At 33.9% G+C, this 16,828-nt stretch overlaps 1 protein-coding gene across 1 annotated transcript in view; it reads right to left on the bottom strand.

The window, feature by feature from the left end:
• The window catches only part of LOC127882219 (uncharacterized), a 112,072-nt gene that overhangs the window by 74,829 nt on the left and 20,415 nt on the right, over positions 1 to 16,828 (bottom strand). The window lies entirely within an intron of this gene.

Below are 16,828 nucleotides of genomic sequence, written 5' to 3'. Positions count from 1 at the left end.
TGGAATTCATGGCTGATATAATTTGTTGTAATACCTGCTCATGTAAAATAAAGTTTTATATAACATGTATACCTGTGTACTACACACTTTTTTAAATCAGCAATAGTTTTCGCAACAACCACCAATTATTCAGTGTAATTCAGGATAGACGTGACAAAAATCAAGTCTATAAATATTTTCATTTTTTTTCTGTCTTTAATTTCCTTAAGTTGTTACCGTAATGACCACTGCAACTGCATTATTTTATTTTAAAGGGGCCTTTTCACAGATTTTGGCATATTTTGAAGTTTGTCATTAAATGCTTTATATTGATAAATGTAAACATTGGATCTTAAAAGCTCCAGTAAAAAAATCAAGAATAAAATTAAAAAAAGCAAAAAAAAGTAGCAGGTACAAGGGTTCGAACCAGTGACCCCCGGAATCCTGGAATTAGTCTGAAGTAAAAACGCATTAGCCCTCTCGGCTATTCTGCCGAGTATACACAGTTAAAGTATTTTATACCTTATATAAGCAATCTTCGTAGTTTCGTAAATTTAAACGACAACAACAGAACTCTCCAAATTATTCAATTGTTTTGAGTTGCAACGCTTAATAATTTTTAGGTTTTCAAATCGTCAAAAGATACATATAATGGCTATATTGGACTATGGTAAATGTTTAGTAATAGTGTTTCCTCACAAATATCATAACTAAAACACAAATTTGCGAATCTGAAACAACTTTTTTCAATTTACCAAACCGTGAAAAGATCCCTTTAAGTTGCATTTACCTGGTAATTATTTTTTGACACAAACTTGTATACATTTGAACATAAACAATAAACAAGAGCACTGCATAACGGTTGCCACGATCGGCTGCGAAAGCTTGTCAGAAAGAATTATTTTTTTTAGAGGTCACACCCCTGCTAAAAATGCGAACCCATTGTGTTTCTGACAAACACATCTCTTGTTAATTTAAATATTAACGTTACAAGACGTAGCTCATATAGATTAGCAATGTCATATTAATGACCACATTTGATGGCAGGTGCAATAAGTTTGAAAACAATCAAATGGTAGCCAAGGGGTGGGGAATTTATCCTTATATGGCTATAGTAAAACATTGTTAGCACTGTACAAGTTTCATTTATAGGTTGACCACTCTAAATGAAAATTGGTTAGAACATTTGTTCTTTTGATATCTTGGGCTGCACAGAACAGGTCAATTCATGTGTATCTCAGGTGAGTGACTTTGGGCTTTTCAAGCCCTCTAATATCTTGATTTGAAAAGTGCTGTTTACCGGTGCTATTTACGAAGTAAGACAATCACCACAGACAATGCATGGAATCTGACCAAAATTGTGAAATAGTAAATTTGGCAAATGTTAAACAATACAAATTACTATTATATCAATCAAAACAGAAATTAATGTGCAATAACATTTGGGGATTGGTCCCAAAAAACTCCATAAACAGCAAAAAATGCTGCAAAATGTTTATATAATTGATGTGGATTTATAATGATGAACCTTTGCATGCTCAAACTAGAAAACTAAATCAATTCAATAATATTTTAATACTGTAATCTTGCTTTAGATCTTAAATGCATAATGCAAATGTTTGCTGATTGGCCATGTAAGATCTTACACCACATGGCAATTACCAAAAAATCAAACTTGTGAAAAACAACAATAATATATATGAAAAGGTAAATTCTATAAAGCAATTTAATTCTGTCATGTCAATACATGTTTAGGCTGACAGGCTAAATATTTGTGAAAAGCACCAGTATGTTTGTGGAAGTCAACTCATTATCACCTGAAGTTTGGGTAGAATTGACGGCATATATAAGAAGGCAAATAATAATTTAAAATTTACTTGTGTTTTCTTGGTTGATAAAAATGCAATGTGCTATTCGATTACCATATGTTCAGAGGTTGAGTGTAGCAGCAGCAGCAAAGATCTCAATGTTGTGGATTTTGGTTACCATATTGGTCTTAGTGTTGAAGACAATAGTGAATTTTGATTTGAGAAACACAGTTCAAGTGTCAACGCCATCACTCCTTGCACGCCATTTGTTGGAACGTTATGAGTATGATAGCGTTGCAAGCCATCCATCGAACCATAGAAACAAAACAAGCAGAACTGTTTCTTATTCTGGATTAAATGGTACAAGAAGAATGCTTTTTGATAGTGCATTGACTCAAAATACTAGCGCAACAAGAAGAATGGTTTCTGAAAATGCATTGACTCAGAATACTAGGGCAACGCCATTTTTAATTCAAAATCATAACAGATCTAAAAAGTTTACGCATATAGCATTCTTGAAAGTGCATAAAGCTGGCTCTACAATGATGCAAAACCTTTTTTTTCGATTTGGACTGCGCCATAACCTTAGCATCGCTATTCCAAAGAAAGGTAATTTTCTCACTAAGGAGCTAGTCCTGCCGCCACTTAACTCCGCCCGCCATGATATCCTGGCCTGCCATGGAGTGTATAACAGCACAATGTATAACGAAGTTTTACCTGAAGACGCAGTCCAAATCGCTATCATTCGGGAACCTTTTGGTCGCATGGTCAGTGCTGCATACTATTACAGAGATGTTTGGAATGTGAAGTATTTAAACAATATTCCATCTAAAAAGTTTATTCATAATATCGTCAATAATCCAAAGAAATTCGATAATAATTTTTATTCCTTTACGAGAAATTCTATGGCCAATGATATTGGATTTGACAATGCAATAAAAAAAACTGATATGAAAACAGTCCAGGAATATCTGCAATTTTTAGCGAAGGAGTTTTCTTTGGTAATGGTAACTGAACGTATTGATGAATCACTCATTTTGATGAGAAGACTTTTAAACTGGTCTATTGCAGACATAATATATCTTCCGGCAAATGAAAACCCACATGAAATGCCTGCGCTTTCTGGAGGACAGTTGGATACATTTAGAAAAACATCGTTTTTGGATTATGCAATATATGACTTCTTCCTTAACATCTTGCATGAGAAAATTAAGTTTGGAGGTACACATTTGCAGAGTGAGGTTGAATATTTTAGGACATGTCTGGTAAAAGTCAAACAATTTTGTGGAGGCAATAATGAAAACAACGATTTGGTATTTGCTGCATCAGATTGGGAAGGTGGATTTAAGATCACAACTGATGATTGTAGATTGATGAAAACAAAAGAATTGGACTTTATAGACAAACTGCGAAAAATGTACTACATTGCAACTATAGGTGCCTAAACGACTGTCAGTCATGGAAAAATGACAATTTAAACAATTATTGTGATTATGTGTTTCGTGGTTTAACTATTTTTAACCAGGTTTTCTGAAGGAAAAAAACTGGTTATTAGATTGGCGAATGTCGGCGGGCGGGCGGGTGGTGGGCGCACTGGCGGGGGGGGGGGCGGAACAAGCTTGTCCAGGCCATAACTTTGTCATTCATTGTGAGATTTTTAAATCATTTGGCACATTTTTTCACCATCATTAGACGGTGTGTCGCGCGAAATAATTACGTCGATATATCCAAGGTCACACTTTGAGTTCAAAGGTCAAAAATGGCCATAAATGTCAGCTTGTTCGGGCCATAACTGTGTCATTCATTGTGGGATTTAAAAATCATTTGGCACATTTGTTCACCATCATTGGACGGTGTTTCGCACGAAAGATTTAAGTCAATATCTCCAAGGTCAAGGTCGCCATGACTAAAAATATATTTATTTTGAAACAAAGGGGGTTAATTATAAACAATCAGTTCAGTTTGAGCTGTCTCCCTTTATCAGACTTTTTTTTCAAATTAAAAACCTGGTTTTGTGACAATTTTGTCCCTTTTTTTAAATATGACATGCATGCTTATTGTAATTTTTGCAATGTGCACATCAACATGCGTATTTTTGTTGAACAGCAAACTAAATGGTATTAACTTTTAAATTATATACTCTTCATGGATGCGTCTTTTCATGTACATACATTACATTCTTTGCAAGTGTTCAAGAAAACCAATAAATAGATCATATTAACTAATATTACATTTTGATCTTTTGGAAAAAAATGCTGCAGCTAATTAAAATAAATGTTTTAAAATGTAGGCATTAAAATGTGTTGATTTTCAAAATTAATTGGTTTTTCATGTAAACTTACTTTCTTTTAATATAGAACTACAAAATTGTACATTTATTTTGTATATAGCAAAATATGTATATGTTGTCTGTACAAAACTTATTATTCTTATGAGATATATGTATAGTTTTTAAAATAAAAGTACTTATTTTGTGCATATAAAAAACAATAAATATATTATTTATTTATCTATAAGATTTATTTATAGGAAAAACTAACAGAAAAAAATGTGTTATAAACTGTTACTTTGTCATTGTTTGTTCATTATTCAATCGTATTAAACATTTTTTGTTTCTCTAAGATGATATTTTGTAGTAAAATAAACAATTATTATTTAGCCTGATGTGTTCCTTTATTTTGGTTGTCTATACAATATCTCAAGGATTTAACACATAAAAAGGTTCCATAACAATATGACATACTAGTAATTAAAGTTAAAAGAGTTAAAAGATTTGTGTAGTGATGTTTAAAACGTGTGATATACACGTAACATAATACCGGTAGAGGGTAACACGACTCCTTATGAGTGTTTACAATCAGGTGACATTTTCAGGACCCACTCAAGTGTTGTCTTAATACCGGTAGAGGGTAACACGACTCCTTATGAGTGTTTACAATCAGGTGTCATTTTCAGGACCCACTCAAGTGTTGTCTTAATACCGATAGAGGGTAACACGACTCCTTATGAGTGTTTACAATCAGGTGACATTTTCAGGACCCACTCAAGTGTTGTCTTAATACAGATAGAGGGTAACACGACTCCTTATGAGTGTTTACAATCAGGTGACATTTTCAGGACCCACTCAAGTGTTGTCTTAATACCGGTAGAGGGTAACACGACTCCTTATGAGTGTTTACAATCAGGTGTCATTTTAAGGACCCAATCAAGTGTTGTCTTAAACATATTATTCTTGTGGCACATGTTTTTCAGAACAGTTACTTGGTACATTTTGGTGCATTTGGAAGAAGCAATCTAATTAAACATGGCAGGACCAAAATTTTGTTCTGTTCGGAAGGTTAAAAATGACCAGATTTGTACAAAGTCTTCCGAAATTCAAACATCATGTGCACACAAATTATTAAAATGAGATTCACTACAACTATCAACTAAAGCCAACGCTTCACTCTATATATAAATAATATATATATATATATACATAGAATTTCATTGTGAGGCCACAACAAATTGAAGATGTTTTCTCTATATGGATTTTAGCCCCCTAAAAATGGGTAAAGAGAGGGAAATAAGAATAAACTAAATGTTATTCTCTTTTTGTTTAAATCACAGGCAAGCGAAAAGCAAAAAAAAAAAAAATACATATTATATTGTCTATGTATTTTGCCAAATAATTGAAGGATATCTGCAAAAAAACAGTCGAAACCCGATGGCTCGAACTCGCTTCGCTTGAATTTCCGGTTGGCTCGAACTCGCATCAAAGCACCGATTTTGTATGCCTATAAATTATATTCATATAATTTTTATTCGGATGGCTCGAACTTGCTAGGCTCGAATAATTGGATGGCTCAAACTGCTTTCACAGTCCTGGCTACAGTTTTCAAGCATTCTTTTGTTCGAATGGCTGGAACTAGCATAAACTGTTAATCGATTATGATGGCTTGATTAAAGGCAAGCAATAATTGATTTAACACCTGTTTGCTAACATGTCATGGACTCAATTGTTAGTTGATTCTAGTAAAAGATGACATTTTGTATAAGAGCTGGCGTTCTTGTAGATGCTGTATCACAATGGCTGCAACACCTAAATCGCTAAAAAGCTTCGTTTCTCGACGACAGCTACGGAACGCAACACAGACGGACATAATGTCATTCTTAAAAAAAAATAAGTAAATAAAGGAATGTAGTGTTGTCTCGTATGTAAATAATGTGTATAAAGTGCTGATGCATATTTTGTTTTTTAGTGCTCTGTGGTGCCTTAAAATGTGCTACGCTAAACGTGCTGATATTTAATAAATGCGATTTGTTAATTGTATTTATAACTGTTTTAAAATATTCGTAAATTAAAGTATGTTAATAGTTAATAGGTGCATGTTAAACTGCTTTCTAAAATTTATATTATAAATGCTGTCAGTTTAGGATTTCACAGGGTATTGATTTCTGCCATCAGTGTGTGAAATTGGATTTTATGTATTATTTCTCGTCACATTTTTCTGGACAATTAATTGGGTGTGAGAGTGTGACAAGGTTTTAAGTGACCTTGACCTCGTGACCCAACAAGAGATGTGTTTGTCAGAAACACAATGCCCTTTACTGCGCCACTTTGAAATAAAATTTCTATGTATCATTTGGCAGGTATAGAAATCATCTCCCTTTAAAGGTAATTGCTTCCCTTGAATTTTGTCCATTCCAACCAGGGGGGGAGGAGGGTCTCACAGTCAATTATGACCATGTCAGACATCACTGACAACCAAGGCCTGTGGTTTAAAAGAGATCATGGCCAGAGTTAATCATGTATCTATGGACATAGGTCCACAGGTATGTAATGAACATCTAAGAAATTATAATTATATCATTAAAAAAAACTTTGACAAATCAATCATTTGGGTTATAAATATTCAAAATAATAAATCTTTACAGTAACACTGAAAAGAACTTCAATTCTCGGTAAGGAAATATATAATATGAGATTTATAATAATATAAATTACTTCCCTTGAAAATAATTGTCTGTAACAAATCTCTATTTTTAGTAGCAAATAATTAAAAACCACTACCATGATTGGGAACAGAGCCTAATTTCAGCTATAAAATCGGGCCAAAAAAAACCTGATGGCGGACGACGAGCTGGCTATGACAATAGCTCGGATTTTCTCCAAAAACAGCCTCGCTAATAAAAAATTATTATAGTAGCTGCCAGTGTTGTTTTTTTTTCATCTTTTTTTTGTAAACCTTCCATTGGGAATGTTTAGCTGCCATTTGGGAAAAATATATAATTATTTACATCAGGAACGGGGCTGATTACCAGACCCGATTTTGAATGAAAAAAAATTGGCTGCAAACCTCTGTTTTCTTAATCTTACTACAAACTTCTAGTTCACTTTTAATAAATATCATAAACAGCCAGACAGTCTAACTCCTTTTTTTCGGCGTAAGCTGCATAAGCCAGCTTTTCACCTTAGCCTGACCTTTGTAAGTGTCCAATAAAATTCCAATAAAATTTCCCGCGGCTAGGTACGAATGAATACACTTCATTTATTCCATTGGCTGATTTGAGTTTACCACCAGAACATTGGAAACATATCCGCGTCTTTGTAACACTGTTTTACTGTATGAAACAATTTTATCTCGAATGAAAAGGCTTAATAGATAGAACAGTTTTACACTCAATTCTCGACATCAATACAGTTTGTGCGTACACCTTTTATTTTCAGAGTATTACCAGCGCAAGAGCGTTTATACTTAAAAGGCTATGTTCTCATATTTAGTTCTTACTTCCTTATTCCTGTCAACATGTTAACATGTAAAAGTATAAAGAGCAATGGAAGCGAGGCCTCACTTTAAAGCATTGCATTTCAACCCGCGAGTTCAGAGTTTATATACAGGTCATCACCGGAGTTGGCGGGCAGTAAAATAATCGTTATATAATAAAGACGCTATCCGTGAACTAGGTGACCTGGAATTTTCTTTAGACCAGAAATATGTTAAATGAAGATATTCAGCAATATAATTATGGTATGTAAATAATAGATTCTTAATGTGTTTTCAACAATACAATGATAAATATTATTGTTGATAAATTTAACAATAATTATTCGTCCATATTGCCTAATGTACTAAAGTGATATTATGAGCATGTAACAGTTTATAGTTGTCTATCGCAACCGTTGATTATTTTTGATGTTTCTACTTCATATACACTTATATTAATTAATGCAGCATCATCATACTAAAACAATATACCAGAAAGAGAAAAATAATGCATTTGAATATCAACCGTACTTTCGTTTGACAACTGATCATGCGTTTACGAGTTGAACCTAAATTTAGTTTTAGTGCAGATTTGTTCATACGACACAAAGACACGAAATTGTTTTACGGATCATTTCAGCTTACAGGACTAGGTGGGTCACGTGAGAATATCGAATATAAAATATATTTTTATAAACAACTGGTAGCAAGGTGAGTTGCAGATAATAAATCAGTAACCACATTTTAACTAACTATTTTGACGTGTTAATTCTTTTCAGCTCAATTTAACAGTGCAAAATGCCCATAATATCACTTTAAGCATTAGCACGATGATAATTGATACTGTTAATAATCGAATCAAATAGCAATGCCCGACAAACCACTAAAACAGGTTTGTTCGAAGAACGCGCCTTTAAAAAGGGATACTTCTCGTGTGGCCGGTTGACTCATATGTTTAAATTTTACTTCCATTCTTCTTGTGGTTTTCTGTTTTGTATCTATAGGTTTATGACCAGCAATATGTTATAAAGTAAAATAAGCCGCGAAAACTCCCCGTAACATCCCGTACTGCGTGTGATGCAGCTAAGAACTGCACAGAAAAAGACATTCGCTATCCTTGATCTCATTCATTAAACTATTTACGCCGTATATCTTTTTTAAAGATATTTCTTGTTGTTATTGTTTTTACACCTTCTAGAACCATGCTGACAGCAAACACCACAAGGCCATTATTATCCAGGTAACTGATAAGCCAAAACTGATGTGAGGAAACATGTCTGCATATTATATTCTTCAACAATTTCATATTTACTGGCACATTCTAACTGCTTTATGAGTATCAAGGGATCAGAATAAAGAGTCAAAAGACGACTGTGTCTGGAATACTGTGGGACTTACACAGTCTTACACAGTATAACAATACACTGGCCATTAAATGATCAGCATGAAGCCTAAAGTGTCTTGAGTACTGCGGGAAATAGTCATCTACACCAACCATTAAATTCAAGAACAATTCAGAAACATTTCTTAAAGTGTTCTTATTAATTAAAAAATGTTTAATGGTTAAAATAATTGCCTTTAAAAAATTCTCATACATGTATGCATACCTCTATGTTTTCGCAATATGTTCCCAACAAAATTAAGGGCTAACATTAACAAAGGGCATTCACTCTCATAACCAGGGATCGTATTTTCCAGCAATATCAATCAATCTGGATAAAATGGGGAAAAAGTATCCGAAAATTTATATCCGAAATCATGACAAATTAAGTTAAAATATATACCATTGATTTTGTTATTCATGAAGGTGGTATAATAAATGTACAAGTAAAATTCCCTTGGGCATTTTTTTAAATTGAACATAAGAGTTTTCTCAACTGGTTTTATGATTTGCTATTTCATTGTTGTTTCGTGTGCAGTTTTGTTGTTGTTGTTGTATCTAAATTATGGCGTCGTTGTCGCCTATGGTCTCAAGGTGCTGAGACGATTCTTGTTGTCGTTTCCATCTATGTGCTAAATTTTTCTCTTGTTGCATTTTCACTAGGTACTATTTTAAATTTTTATTTAATTAGCATCTTTATATATATTTATATTAGCTGTTTTATCAGACTTTTTTTTCATCGTTGTCAATATTATTAATCTGTGTTAGTCTATACCCATGTTTTAAATCATTGTCGACTCGATAATAGCTTACAAACATGTCTTGAACCAAACAAATGTCTGTGCGTAGGTTGGCTACTGACAATAATAAAGGCAAATAATTAATAAATAATTTGTGTACGTTATAGTTTGTTGTCAAATAACCCACGGCCGATAGTTTAGATGCGTAGGGATTAAATAGCACTCGTGATTTAAAACCACACATCTAATTTTCCGGTCATGGGTTATTCAACAACAAACTATAAAGTACACTAATTATTTCGATTCTAACATGGTTTTTACTAAAGATTTATACAATGTTAATTTCAATGTATATTATTTTTCTTGTGTACTATTTTATGTGAAGTTCCATCCATAAAAATAACTTTCGGCTGTTCTGTCGATCAGATCCGCGACCATCATTCATAATTATATTACCGGATTATTACGCTGGTGGAAAATGAATCGGCATGTTTTGTTAAGTTACAGCCTGTGATTTCAGTGTATAAGGTCCGCCCATAATTATTACAGAATAACCCATAGACGATTTTCTTCTTTGTTTATATGAAAGTTTTCAGGTGCCGTGTTAGAATCGTTTTTTTCGGCGTAGCTGCATAAGCCAGCTTTTCGTCTTACCTGACCTTTGTAAGTGTCCAATAAAATTCAAATAATTAATAATTTGTGTACGTTATAGTTTGTTTTTGCCCGCGGCTAGATACAAATGAATACACTTCATTTATTCAATTGGCTAATTTGAACATGCCACCAGAACATTGGAAACATGATCGCGTCCTTGTAACACTGTTTTACTGCGTGTTCAGCATGAAACAATTTTATATCTAATGAAAAGGCTTGATAGATAGAACAGTTTTACACTCAACTCTCAACATCAATACAGTTTATGCGTGCACTTTTTATTTTCAGCGGATTGCCAGCGCCAGAGCGTTTGTACTTAAAGGCTATGTTCTCATATTTAGTAATTACTTCCACATTCCTGTCTGTGTACTAGTATATTTAAGTTCATAAAAGTATAGTTTTTCCCTATCCTGATTTTCGTTTTGGCCAAACCATTTTAAATTGTTTTCGAAATTTAACATGTAAAAGTATAAAGGTTTAAACAAGCTGTCGTTCCAGCAGTGGAAGCGTGACCTCCCTTTAATGCATTGCATTCCAACCCGCAAGGTATCAGGGTCAGTTCGCAGCCAGTACAATAATCATTATATAATATAGACGCTATCGCCTGAACTAGGTGAACTGCAATTTTCTTTAGACCAGAAATATGTTAAATGAAGATATTCAGCGATATAATTATGGTAAGTCAATAATAGTTTATTAATGTGTTTACAACAATACCATGATAAATATTATTATTGATTAATTTAACAAGAATTATACCACCATATTGACTAATGTATTAAGCATGAGCGGGATGATTCTCGATACTGTTAATAATGGAATCAAATAGCAATGCCTGACAAACCACTAAAACAGGTTTGTTCGAAGAACGCGAGCATAAATATTTAAAATATGTACGGATACTTCGTGTGTGGCCGGTTGGCTCATATGTTTTCATTTCACTTCCATTCTTCTTTTGGTTTTCTGTTTTGTATCGACAGGTTTATGACCAGCAATATGTAATAATGTAAAATAAGCCGCAAAAACTCCGCGTAAATTCCCGTACTGTGTGTGATGAAGCCAGTGCCCCAGATAAGCTGCGTATCTGCGTCTTTCACCCTATTAAAATGTTTAAAAACGCAAAGAAATACAATATCATGCGTATTGAAAACGCACCCGATTTGCCTTTTACGCACATTCGTCTTATTTGATGCGTACAATACAATAGCTTTGATCGAAAATACTTTGCTCATTTTCGGTATTTTTTGTGATTATTTTTGTTACGCGGCGACGCTTTTATTCAGCAAGCGCCTGGATGACGGAGCAATAAAACAGTCAAAGCTATTCAAACGCTCTGCGGACTAGATTTCATAGTTAAATAAAGCGGCTGACCAAATTATTTACGACGACATACATGCGTTTTCAATCTGACTTAATCCGTCGTTCATTGTGCATGTATTTGTTAAGTGTCTGTACTTTCAGTTTCTAATACGATGCGTAATAAAAATGTATAAGAGAAAGACGTCAGCAATTGTTGCGCCATAATATCAGTCGATCGCTAACTTTTTCGAACCAAGAAAGCAAGAGCCAAATCATTCGTGTTATCGATTTTTTTTAAGTTTAAACTTTATTGACAGTTTCAAGGATTAAAGATGTTATGAAACATCAGTTTATTAAAGTTAATTATATTAGTTTACAGTTTTATTGAATCAATACAATTGTGTGCAGCTTCAACAGAAGTAAACCAGCGATGGTTTTACTGTATGCATCTTATAACTCATTTCACCCTATTCCAAGAATGAAATCACCCTATTTTTCAAAATCAGTGGGTGAAAACCCTATTTCCGAAATAATTATCTGGGGCACTGTGAAGCTAAGAACTGCACAGAAAAAGACATTCGCTATCTTTGATCTTATTCATTGAACTATTTACCTTTCATCAACTTCTACCACAATCAACGCCATATATTTAATATATATTTTTAAAGATATTTCTTGTTACTTCTATCTCAGATATTATTAAATTTATTACAGTTTACAGTGATAACAATACATTACAATCGCAACATTTTGTTTTGTATAGCAACATTTTGTTTTGTATCACATGCTCGTCAATTAACATCGAAGACCGATTATAATTGAACCAGTGCCCGCAGTCACCTTAGCAGACAAAACAGATAAACCGCTATAACAATGATAACTATCAATAGACACACAATGACACCGATAATATATCGATATGTCATTTCGGACTCATCTTTAATCCGCTGTTCACAAGTTTTTTATTCTTGGTCTGATTTGCAATAAACCAGCTCTGACCGGTTAAGAAACTGCAGCGAATGGTTTATCACACCTAATTGAGATAAGAATGTCATTAGGGTGTGTTAGCATGTGCACTGTGTAATCGATTTCATGACATGGGAATTTTAGCAAACAGAATCTGACAGACTGATTGGGATTTTCAATAGGTCTTTCAGGACCCCAATCGGTCTAGGACCGACAAAACCAAAAAAAAATATGATCCCTGCTCAGGGATCATATTTTCCCGCAACATCAATCGGTCCGGATTTAAATGGGGAAAAAGTGTCCGAAAATTTATATCCGAAATCATGACAAATTACGTTAAAATATATACCATTGATTTTGCTATTCATAAAGATGGTATAATAAATGCTATGTTAGCGTTTGCGATCGCCAAAATCGCCAAAGGCGATTGAATCTTTCAGCTGGCGATTTAAGTTTAAATCTTTAAATACGGCAATACGAAGTACTATGCCATTAATCGACCAAACAATGTAAGGTGTCTGAAAACCAAATGAACAGAACATACATGCAAAAAAGCTGAAGAACTTAACTCTCGCGCGTGGCTTTTGTTGTTATCTGGTATCGAAGTGCCATCTGTTACCAAAGTATCCGTATACCCGGTGTGATTACAGATCAAGAGAAATCTGCCGCATGTCTCTGAGAGATTATTCAACTAGGAAAGATTCGCAATTGCAAGGTAAATGTGCTATTCAAGCATTCTAGGAGTTATTGGTTCAATGATTCATAAACTTACATTGTATTACATTGATTGACATACTTTTAATGTTTCTAACAGAAAATCGAGGTGAATAGCTGGTTTCTAACAAAAAATCAGTTACAGTATATACACAAGAATATCAACTGCATTATTTTATGTTAAGTTGCATACACCTGGTAATTATTTTTTGACACAAAGTTGTATACATTTGAACATAAACAATAAACAAGAGCACTGCATAACGGTTGCCACGATCGGCTGCGAAAGCTTGTCAGAAAGAATTTTCTTTTTTAGAGGTCACACCCCTGCAAAAAATGTGAACCCAGAAGGGGGCATTGTGTTTCTGACAAACACATCTCTTGTTAATTTAAATATTAACGTTACCAGACGTAGCTCATATAGTTCAGCAATGTCATATTAATTACCACATTTGATGGCGGGTGAAATAAGTTTGAAAACAATCAAATGGTAGCCAAGGGGTGGGGAATTTATCCTTATATGGCTACAGTAAAACATTGTTAGCACTGTAAAAGTTTCATTTATTGGTTGACCACTCTAAATGAAAATTGGTTAGAACATTTGTTCTTTTGATATCTTGGGCTGCACAGAACAGGTCAATTCATTTGTATCTCAGGTGAGTGACTTTGGGCTTTTTAAGCCCTCTAATATCTTGATTTGAAAAGTGCTGTTTACCGGTGCTATTTATGAAGTAAGACAATCACCACAGACAATGCATGGAATCTGACCAAAATTGTGAAATAGTAAATTTGGCAGATGTTAAACAATACAAATTACTATTATATCAACCAAAACAGAAATTAATATGCAATAACATTTGGGGATTGGTCCCAAAAAAACTCCATAAACAGCAAAAAATGCTGCAAAATGTTTATATAATTGATGTGGATTAATAATGGTGAACCTTTGCATGATTAAACTAGAAAACTAAATTTCTAATCAATTCAATAATATTTTAATACTGTAATCTTGCTTAAGATTTTAATACTGTAATCTTGCTTAAGATCTTAAATGCATAATCCAAATGTTTGCTGATTGGCCATGTAAGATCTTACCACATGGCAATTACCAAAAAATCAAACTTGTGAAAAACAACAATATATATGAAAAGGTAAATTCTATAAAGCAATTTAATTCTGTCATGGCAATACATGTTTAGGCTGACAGCCTTATTTGTGACAAGAAATTTCTTTAAAAAAGATATACGGCGTTGATTGTGGTCGATGTTTATGAACGATCAAAAGTTATCTCTATGAGATAAAAAGTAGCGGATGCCTTTTTTAAGCGCAGTTCTTAGCTACATCATAAGCAAATCAATTACGGGGTGTTGCGCCAGATTTCGTGGCTTATTTTGCTTTATGTGATATTATTACTCAGATATCTATATTTACAGAATAGAAAAACACAAGAAACATGAAAATAAACGAGTGCATATAGGTCAGCCGGCAATACTCGAATCTTATTTAATTGCATAATTATAGTATAGCGAATTATTGTGCTCATGCTTAATAAACTGGTCTAAATGGATAAATATTTCTAATTAATTTTATAAAAATTGGTCCTTATCATGCAAATGTTGAAACCATATCAAAAATCGATGATTGACATACCACAATAATATCTCCGAATATCTTTATTACGTATCTTTCTGATCAAAACAGACTTCAAGTGCACAAAGTTTACGAGACGGCGTTTATATAAAGATTTCTGCAACTGACCGCAAACTGACCTTGATACCTTGCGGATTGGAATGCAATGCATTACAGTCACTACGTTATTAGACCGGTGTAACACAATGATCGCAACCCCTTCTGCGAACTCCGGTGATGAACTGTAAATAAACTCTGACTTTCACAAATGGCCGCGCATTGACCCGAACCTCGCGGGTTGAAATGCAATGCAAGTAAGTACTAAATATGACAACATAGCCTTTAGTATAAACGCTTTTGCGCTGGTAATTCTCTGAAAATAAAAGGTGAACGCACAAACTGTATTTATGTCGAAAATTGATTGTAAAACTGTTCTATCTATTGAGCCTTTTAATTAGAGATAAAATTGTTTCATGCAGTAAAACAGTGTTACAAAGACGCGGATATGTTTCCAATGTTCTGGTGTTATACTCAAATCAGCCAATGGAATAAATGAAGTGTATTCATTCGTACCTAGCCGCGGGAAATTTTATTTGAGTATTATTGGACACTTACAAAGTTCAAGTCAGGGTGAAAAGCTGGCTTAATACAGCTTATGCCGAAAAAGCACCAGTATGTTTGTTGAAGTCAACTCATTATCACCTGAAGTTTGAGTAGAATTGACGGTATATATAAGAAGGCAAATAATAATTTAAAATTTACTTGTGTTTTCTTGGTTGATAAAAATGCAATGTGCTATTGGATTACCATATGTTCAGAGGTTGAGTGTAGCAGCTGCAGCAAAGATCTCAATGTTGTGGATTTTGGTTACCATATTGGTCTTAGTGTTGAAGATAGGGAATTTTGATTTGAGAAACACAGTTCAAGTGTCAACGCCAACACTCCTTACACGCCATTTGTTGGAACGTGAGTATGATAGCGTTGCAAGCCATCCATCGAACCTTAGAAACAAAACAAGCAGAACTGTTTCTTATTCTGGATTAAATGGTACAAGAAGAATGCATTTTGATAGTGCATTGACTCAAAATACTAGCGCAACAAGAAGAATGGTTTCTGAAAATGCATTGACTCAGAATACTAGGGCAACGCCATTTTTAATTCAAAATCATAACAGATCTAAAAAGTTTACGCATATAGCATTCTTGAAAGTGCATAAAGCTGGCTCTACAACGATGCAAAACCTTTTTTTTCGTTTTGGACTGCGCCATAACCTTAGCATCGCTATTCCAAAGAAAGGTAATTTTCTCACCAAGGAGCTAGTCCTGCCGCCACTTAACTCCGCCCGCCATGATATCCTGGCCTGCCATGGAGTGTATAACAGCACAATGTATAACGAAGTTTTACCTGAAGACGCAGTCCAAATCGCCATCATTCGGGAACCTTTTGGCCGCATGGTCAGTGCTGCATACTATTACAGAGATGTTAGGAATGTGACGTATTTAAGCAATATTTCATCTAAAAATTTTATTCATAATATCGTCAATAATCCAAAGAAATTTGATAATAATTTGTATTCCAGAACGAAAAATTCTATGGCCAAGGATTTCGGATTTGACTATGCCATAAAAAAAACTGATATGAAAACAGTCCAGGAATATCTGCATTTTTTAGCTAAGAAGTTTTCTTTGGTAATGGTAACTGAACATATTGACGAATCACTCATTTTGATGAGAAGACTTTTAAACTGGTCTATTGCAGACATAATATATCTTCCGGCAAATGAAAACCCACATCAAATGCCTGCGCTTTCTGGAGGACAGTTGGATACATTTAGAAAAACATCGTTTCTGGATTATGCAATATATGACTTCTTCCTTAACATATTGCATGAGAAAATTAAGTTTGGAGGTA

The sequence above is a fragment of the Dreissena polymorpha genome, chromosome 5 (genome assembly GCF_020536995.1).
Source record: "Dreissena polymorpha isolate Duluth1 chromosome 5, UMN_Dpol_1.0, whole genome shotgun sequence".
NCBI classification, from domain to species: Eukaryota; Metazoa; Mollusca; class Bivalvia; order Myida; family Dreissenidae; genus Dreissena; species Dreissena polymorpha.
The sequence above is the reverse complement of the archived record's forward strand: the minus strand, read 5'-3'. Positions and strand labels throughout refer to the sequence as shown.